Source organism: Salvelinus sp. IW2-2015, linkage group LG6.1 (assembly GCF_002910315.2).
Source record: "Salvelinus sp. IW2-2015 linkage group LG6.1, ASM291031v2, whole genome shotgun sequence".
Classification (NCBI taxonomy): Eukaryota; Metazoa; Chordata; class Actinopteri; order Salmoniformes; family Salmonidae; genus Salvelinus; species Salvelinus sp. IW2-2015.
In genome coordinates, this window is record NC_036845.1 from 4730386 (window position 1) to 4739965 (window position 9580).

The following is a 9580-nucleotide window of genomic DNA, read 5'->3' on the forward strand; positions in this document are numbered from 1 at the left end:
GAGAGTTAGAGATTATAAGAGGTAGGGTATTATAATGTTAGAGGGTAACGGACTTTAGATCTGAATTAGGTTGTTATTCAGGTGTTTAGGTTTATTGGTTACTGGCTCTACGGCGTTTCGCTTCGGTTATCGGGTTTTGGTTCGTTATCCTTCTGGTGTTAGGGTTAAGGGTTATTGCGGTTAGGGTTAGCGTTTATTGGCGCTTTCAGTGGTTAAGGGTTAGGCGTTAGGGTTAGGGTTGGGTTAGGGTTAGGGTTAGGAGTTAGGGTTAGGGTTAGGGTGGGTTAGGGTTTGGGTTAGGGTTTAGGGTTAAGGGTTAGGGTTTCAGGGCTTTCGGGTTAGGGTTAGGGTTACGTGCGTTAGGGTCTCTCTAGTTCGGTTTCTCGCGTTTTACGGGTTCTGCGGTTCTCGGGTTATACGCGGTCTATCGCGGTTTATGGCGCTTTAGGCGCTTAGTCGGTTACGGGTTCTTTCAGTGGTTAGGGTTCGGGATTAAAGATTATGGGATTAGGAGTTAGGGTTCAAAAGTGGTCCTCACGGGTTCAAGTGTAGTTGGTGTTTAGCGGCTTCTTACTGGAGGGAGTATAGGCACAAGGGTTAGGGGTTAAGGGTTAGGGTTGGGTTAGGGTTGGGTAGGGTTAGGGATTAAGGGTGTGTTTCAAAGGGTACAGGTTAATTGGTAGTACAAGGTGTGATAAGGGGTTTAGTATGGTGTAGTTCAAGGTTTTGGTTAGGGTTTTTAGGGTTAGCTATCCTCAAGCGTTGTTACTTATGGAGGATATTCATGTTAGTTAGATGTTGTAGGTTGAAGGATAAGGCAGTTCAGAGATTGATCTTTTGCTAGGTCCTTCATGGTCGGTTAGCAGAGGTTAGCGAAGTCATATTGAAGGAGAGAGAAGTTATCTACAGAAGGGGTATAGAGAGTTAAGGCGAGCTTCATGGAGTGGCTTGCTTTTAGACTGTCTAGTTTGAGGTTAGAGAGCATAAGGCCTTAGGGTGGATCCGAGGTTAGGGTGGAGTTCACGGCGTATGAGGTGTTAGTGCGCATGGAGGGTTGGCGGAGAGTGTTTATGGAGTTATGTGGCTCAGGACGCGGTGGTAGATTTGTTAGTTGTTTGAGTTTAGGTTACGAAGTTCACGGAGAAAGCGAGTTTAAGAGTTTAGCGCGAGTTGGTGTCTCAGTTGTTGGGTTGTGTCCGTTGTTAGTTGATCTGGTTAGGGTTAAGGGTTAAGGGTTAGGCAACAGCTCATAGGCTTAGGTGTATCTCTATTGAGTTAGGGTTCAAGGCTCTATGTGCGTTGGGTAGGAGTTCGGGGTCTAAGGTGTGATTTAAGAGAGTTAAGGGTTTACGGAGTTAAAGGGGTCAACGTGGTTGCTGTTATTGAGGTTTAAGGCGAGTTTAGTTTCATTGTGGTCGTGAGGTGTTGGTTCGTTATAGAGTTTGTGGTGGTTTCAGGTTGGTGTATCAGGGTAGTGGGTGTTGTTGGTGTTTGTTGGTGATTGCGGGTGAAGGTGGTGTTGTGTTGCTTAGGGTTCAGGTTGTGGTGTTGTTGTGGTTGTAGAGAGGTGGTGTTAGGGGTTTGTGATTGTGGTTACGGTTGATTTAGGTTAGGCGTTATGGTGTGTGTCTTGAGGTCTAGGGTGAGTGTGTGTTTATGGGTGTTTTCATTAGGCGGTTGTTGTTTTAGGTTGGGTAGGGTTAGGTAGGTCTGGTGTGGTGGTGAGGGTTATGGGGGATCAGTGTTGGTTTCGGGGTATAGGGCGTTAGGGTTGATGGGGTGTTGTGGGTATTGGGTTCTGGAGTGTGAGGTGTTGGTTATGTGGGTGTGTTCTGTAGAGTTGGTGTGGGTTTCTGTAGCGGGGTGGGTCGTGTGTGTTTTTAGCAGTTGTGTGTTCGGGTAGGTGTGTGTGTGGTGTGTGTTTGTAGCAGTGTTGTGTGTTCGGTGAGGGTGCGTGTGGTGTGTTGCTGTAGCATGTATGTGTTCTGTAGCGGTGGTGTGTGGTTTTGTAGCAGTGTGTGTGTTCTGTGTGGTGGTGTGTGTTTGTAGCAGTGTGTGTGTTGTAGGTGTGTGTGTGTTTGTGTGGTGTGTGTATGTGTGTTTGTAGCAGTGTGTGGTGTGTTCGGTAGATGGTGTGGTTGGTGTGTTCGTAAGCAGTGTGTGGTGTGTTCGGTGGGTGTGTAGATGGGTGGTGTTCTGTAGCGGGTGTGTGGTGTGTGTGTTCTGTAGCAGTGTGTGTGTTCTGTAGCGGTGTGTGTGTGTGTCGTGTAGCAGTGTGTGTGTCTTCGGTAGCGGTGTGTGTGTGTTCTGTAGCAGTGTGTGTGTTCGGTAGCGGTGTGTGTGTTCGGTAGCGGAGTGTCTGGTGTTTGTGTGATGTTCTTTATGAGAGACACAGGAAACATGTTGTTACTGTGCTGCGGTGCTTAGGTCCAGCCACAGGCGAGCGTTTGTTTTATCCATGCCATGACTCCCTCCATGAGTGACTGCTCCATCCCCTCGCTCCCCTCGCACAAACACATGAACGTGTGAATATTTCATCACACACATGTACACAAATGCACACACGCACACACACACATACACACACACAAACACACACACAGACAGATAACGTGTGACTATTTAATCTCCTCTTCATTGTATCGCTCTACTTGTTGGGCCAGTAACCGAAAGGTTGCTGGATCAAATCCCAGAGCTGACAAGGTAAAAATCTGTTGTTCTGCCCCTGAGCAAGGCAGTTAAAACCTCTTAAGGATCCGCCAGAAGAAATGGCAGCAGTTTTACCGGCGACCAACCAATTGTGCTATTATGTGTTTTTTTTCACGTTATTTGTAACTTATCTTGTACATAATGTTTCTGCAACCGTATCTTACGGCAAAAAAGAGCTTCTGGATATCAGGACAGCGATCACTCACCTCGGATGAGACAAAGATTTTTTCTACAACAAGGACGACGCACAAGACATTCTCCAAACACCCCACAGGGCCGACATCCCCGTTATTTGCAAGAGGAAYCGACGCAGGTACAGAGGACAAAGAGCTGGATGCCTGGTCAGGACCCAGAGAAAAACGAAGGAAGTCTCTAAGGCAGTCTCTAGATTTTGCTCGCCTGAAGTAGAGTATATTGTGATAAATTGCAGGCCACACTACTTGCCAAGAGACTTTTCAGCTATACTTTTTGTGGCTGTTTCTTTACCACCACAGACAGATGCTGGCACTAGGACCGCACTCAGTCAGCTGTATAAGGAAATAAGCAAATAGGAAACCACTCACCGAGAGGTGGCGCTCCAAGTGGCCGGAGACTTTAATGCAGGGAAACTTAAATTAGTTCTACCAAATTTCTATCAACATGTTAAATGTGCAACCAGAGGGAAATCACCTAGATCACCAGTACTCCACACACAGAGATGCGTACAAAGCTCTCCCTCGCCTTCCATTTGGTAAATCTGACCACAACTCTATCCTCCTGTTTCCTGCTTACAAGCAAAAATTAAAGCAGGAAGCATCAGTGACTCAGTCTATAAAAAAGTGGTCAGATGAAGCAGATGCTAAACTACAGGACTGTTTTGCTATCACAGACTGGAACATGTTCCGGGATTGTTCCGACGGCATTGAGGAGTACACCACATCAGTCACTGGCTTTATCAATAAATGCATCGAGTACGTCGTCCCCACAGTGACTGTATGTACATACCCCAACCAGAAGCCATGGATTACAGGCAAAATTTGCACTGAGCAAAGGGTAGAGCTGCCGCTTTCAAGTTGCGGGACTCTAACCCGGAAGCTTACAGGAAATCCTGCTATGCCCTGCGACGAACCATCAAACAGGCAAAGCATCATTACAGGGCTAAGATTGTATCATACTACACCGGCTCTGACGCTCGTCTTATGTGGCAGGGCTTGCAAACTATTACAGACAACAAAGGGAAGCACATCCGCGAGTTTCCCAGTGACACGAGCCTACCAGACGAGCTAAACCACTTCTATGCTCGCTTCGAGGCAAGCAACACTGAGGCATGGATGAGCGCATCAGCTGTTCCTGACGACTGTGTGAGCACACTCTCCGTAGCCGACGTGAGTAAGACCTTTAAACAGGTCAACATACACAAGAATGCGGGGCCAGACGGATTACCAGGACGTGTGCTCCGGGCATGTGCTGACCAACTGGCAGGTCTCTTCACTGACATTTTCAACATGTCCCCGATTGAGTCTGTAATACCAACATGTTTCAAGCAGACCACCATAGTCCCTGTGCCCAAGAACACTAAGGTAACCTGCCTAAATGACTACAGACCCGTAGCACTCACGTCCGTAGCCATGAAGTGCTTTGAAAGGTTGGTAATGGCTCACATTAACGCCATTATCCCAGAAACCCTAGACCCACTCCAATTTGCATACCGCCCTAACAGATCCAAAGATGATGCAATCTCTATTGCACTCCACACTGCCCTTTCCCACCTGGACAAAAGGACCACTTATAATGGAATGCTATTCATTGACTACAGCTCAGCGTTCAACACCATAGTACCCTAAAAGCTCATCACTAAGCTAAGGATCCTGGGACTAAACACCTCCCTCTGCAACTGGATCCTGGACTACCTGACGCCCCCCTCCACCCCCCAGGTGGTGAGGGTAGGTAGCAACACATCTGTCACGCTGATCCTCAACACTGGAGCTCCACAGGGGTGCGTGCTCAGTCCCTTCCTGTACTCCCTGTTCACCCACGACTGCATGGCCAGGCACAACTCCAACACCATCATTAAGTTTGCCGATGACACAACAGTGGTAGGCCTGATCACTGACAACAACGAGACAGCCTATAGGGAGGAGGTCAGAGACCTGGCCGGGTGGTGCCAGAATAACAACCTATCCCTCAACGTAACCAAGACTAAGGAGATGATTGTGGACGACAGGAAAAGGAGGACCGAGCACGTCCCCATTCTCATCGACGGGGCTGTAGTGGAGCAGGTTGAGAGCTTCAAGTTCCTTGGTGTCCACATCAACAACAAACTAGAATGGTCCAAGCACACCAAGACAGTCGTGAAGAGGGCCCGACAAAGCCTATTCCCCCTCAGGAAACTAAAAAGATTTGGCATAGGTCCTGAAATCCTCAAAAGGTTCTACAGCTGCAATATCGAGAGCATCCTGACTGGTTGCATCACTGCCTGATATGGCAATTGCTCGGCCTCTGACTGCAAGGCACTACAGACGGTAGTACGTACGGCCCAGTACATCACTGGGGCTAAGCTGCTTGCCATCCAGGACCTCTACACCAGGCGGTGTCAGTGGAAGGCCCTAAAAATTGTCAAAGACCCCAGCCACCCCAGTCATAGACTGTTCTCTCTATTACCGCATGGCAAGTGGTACCGGAGTGCCAAGTCTAGGACAAAAAAGCTTCTCAACAGTTTTTACCCCCAAGTCATGAGACTCCTGAACAGGTAACCAAATGGTTACCCGGACTATTTGCATTGTGTGCCCCTCCAACCTCCCCAACCCCTCTTTTTACGCTGCGGCTATTCTCTGTTCATCATATATGCATAGTCACTTTAACTATACATTCATGTACATACTACCTCAATCAGCCTGACTAACCAGTGTCTGTATGTAGCCTTGCTACTTTTATAGCCTCGATACTGTGTATAGCCTGTCTTTTTACTGTAGTTTTATTTCTTTACTTACCTATTGGTCACCTAACACCTAACACCTGCACTATTATTTAGAGCCTGTAAGTAAGCATTTCACTGTAAGTTCTACACCTGTTGTATTCGACGCACGTGACAAATAAACTTTGATTTGATATTTTACATTTTTGTCTAAAATGACATACCCAAATCTAACTGCCTGTAGCTCAGGCCCTGAAGCAAGGATATGCATATTCTTGGTACCATTTGAAAGGAAACACTTTGAAGTTTGTGGAAATGTGAAAGGAATGAAGTCGAATATAACACAATAGACCTGGTAAAAGATAATACAAAGAAAAAAACAACCATTCCGTTGTATTGTTTTTGTACCATCCTCTTTAAAATGCAAGAGAAAGTCCATAATGTATTATTCCAGCCCAGATGCAATTTAAATTTTAGCCACGAGATGGCAGCAGTGTATGTGCAAAGTTTTAGGCTGATCCAATAAACCATTGCATTTCTGTTAAAGATTTTGTATCAAGACTGCACAAATGTGCCTAATTTGTTTATTAATAACTTTATGTTCAAAATTGTGCACTCTCCTCAAACAACTGCATGGTATTATTTCACTGTAATAGCTACTGTAAATTGGACAGTGCAGTTAGATTAACAAGAATTCATTCTTTCTGCCAATATCAGATATGTCTATGTCCTGTCTATTTTTTTTGTTACTTACAACCTCATGCTAATTGCATTAGCGTACGTTATCTGAACTGTTCCGTGGAAGGGACACCGATCCCGAAGAAGATTATTAATTTAACCTACTTTTCCCCGGGCAGCGAAGACGTCGATGTCGATTAATTAAGGCAGCCCCCCTCACCTCTCTGATTCAGAGGGGTTGTGTTAAATGCAGAAGACACATTTCAGATGAAGGCATTCAGTTGTATAACTGACTAGGTATCCCCTTTTCCCCTTTCCCCTTACTTGTACTGCAATAATGACTGTCATGGCACATCACTGTAGAGCCCCTCTGTAAGTCTTTTGCTTCAATGTCAAGCATTTGCCAGAGAAATTCCACCTTTTACGTTCTGTTTTACTGCAAAGGAGGAGATTTTGAAGGTGTGTGTGTGTACCATATTTGAGTTTTCTCTGTCTCTATCTTAAGATCATATAACTGTGCCTTTACTGTCCCCAGGGAGGGGACTGTGGATCTGTCTCTGTCTGTTAGTATGTTTGTTCATCACAAGCGATATCTTAGACAGCACAGGCACGACTTTGACAAAACTTAGGTGAATGATGTGTCTTGCTATAGAGATCAGGCATCTACAAAATTCCACCAGATGGTGACGCTATAACAAGCAATTGAAAATGCTAACTTTGAAAAGTCATGGCCCTAACCCCGTTTGATCTAAAGTCATGGAATTCGGTACATACGTCCCTCTCCTCACAAGGAACACATTTCCCTCAGTGACCCATAAGGCCTGCCATGATAGATTTTCCGGCATTTAGATATTTGTGAAAAATGGCATCGAATGACCGATCTGCAAGAAATGTAATATGTTGCATCTATGGACAACGGTCTACTGACACAATACTTTCTAGACTAGTACCTAAACAACGGTCAACATGGCCAACATGGTCTGGCACATAAATGCATATAAATCATTCAAGAATATTCATAATGTAACACAATTTGGCACACATGTTGCAAACACTGTCAAGACTCAACATATGCAAGAACATTCATATCGAATGTGGTGCTATAACGGGCACATTTTTATTAGGTATACCATCCCATTCACGAAAATGGTTCGCTCCTACAGACAGTGAGTCACGTGGCCATGTCTTGCTACATAAAGCAGGCAGACAGGCATTCAGTTACTGTTCGATTGAATGTTAGAATGGGCAAAACGAGTGACCTAAGTGACTTTGAGTGTATTATGATTGTCGGTGCCAGCCCCATTGTTCCCAGTATCTCAGAAACGGCCGGCCTCCTGGGCTTTTCATGTACGACAGTCTCTAGGCTTTTCAGAGATTGGTGCGACAAACAAAAAACATCCAGTCAGCGGCAGTCCTGTGAGRGAAAACAGCTCGTTGATGAGAAGTCGAAGGAGAATGGCAGGAATCGTTATCAGGCAAATAACGGTGCAGTACAACAGTGGTGTGCAGAACGCATCTCGGGAAGTACAACTCATCAGTCCTTGTCACGGACGGGCTGTTGCAGCAGACGACCACACTGGGTTCCACTCCTATCAGCTAAAAACAAGAAGAAGTGGCTCCAGTGGGCAATTGAGGAGTTGCCTGGTCCGACAAATCCCAATTCCTGTTGCGTCATGCTGATGGCAGAGTCAGGATTTGGCGTAAGCCCCATCCTGCCTAGTGTCAACGGTATAGGCTGGTGGTGGTGTAATGGTTTGGGGAAGGTTTTCCTGGCACACGTTAGGTTCCTTGATACTAATTGAGCAACTTTTCCACGCCCGGAAGAATTCAGGCTGTTCTGAAGGCAAAGGGGGTCCGACCTGGTACTAGATGGGTATGGAAATAAACTGAGTGTATATTTCTCGATCTGTTTGACTCAGAGTGATGAAATTTAGCTAACCCACGCAATATTCCAGACACCACTGGCCCAATTTTGACGAAACTTAAATGCGCGCGTAAATGCGGCCATTTACAAAATTACACTGATTGGTTCAAGGGGGGCGCTGCATCATTCGTGGGGGACAACATGTTTACTGTTGCCTTGTTGAATTTAAATATTGTCTGACAGAAAATAAGACAATTTACAGAAACTGTTTTACCAAAGCAATCGCACGCACGCACGCACGCACGCACGCACGCACGCACGCACGCACGCACGCACGCACGGGGACGACATGTTACAGTTCCCTTGTTTGAAATTGAAAATATTGTTGAAAAAAGACAATTTACAGAAACTGACGTAAAATCTTTTACAAAGTAATCTCACACACACAGGGAGAGAAGAGACGGGCAGAGAAGAGAGGGAGACGAGGGAGCGCCGTAATCAGAAGAGAGGGGGCAGAGAAGCAGAGGGCAGCAGATGCGGAGAAAGACAGGGGAGCAGACGGAGGGCAGAGCAAGCAAGGGAGAGAAGGGCAAGAGGGGAGAGGACAGCCAACGGGGCCCACTTTTCTACTGTTTCTTGTTGTCCCGTGCAGATCCAAACCCTTGTGCGTGAACCCCAACCACCCCAAAAAAGCCATCAAAGGCTGGTTGTGCTACTGGACACACCCACACACACACACACACACACACACACACACACACACACACACACACACACACACACAACACACACATACACACCACACACACATCACACACAACACACACACACACAACACACACACACACACACACACACACACACACACACACACACACACACACACACACACACAGACACACACAACACAAACCTCTACATCCACCCAGTGGTCTCTTTGGTATGGGCAGGTTGTCATGTTCTATATTATTGCATTACTTTTTATCATCAGGCACATCAGCGTTCTCTCGTCAAAATAGCTGCACTATAGTGTAGGTTTGCCATTTGCCGACCCAGCAATGCGCACCTCTAATTCTCTCCCGTCACATCCACTGCTGCCTGTATACTAGAATTACAGCTATCATAAAAGCAGTGGTTAGGATAAGTGAGTCTCACTGTATGACTGAAAAACAGAATACTCAAACTCAACCACAAAGTCTAAACACCAGCCTCATTGGTTGGTTATACGTGTACATTTCTAGGCGCACTAGAAGCATTGACTCAAGCAGGGGTGACGGTATGAGGAATGCTCTTGAAATGCGACACTGCGTTTTTAAATCTATGAATGGTTTCATGTCTAGCACTGTTGCGTCTTCATTTAATATCCTTTAGATTTCATATTGGTGGTATGGTGAAGTCTTTTCACAAGCCTACAGCTATGGGCATCTTAATCTAGC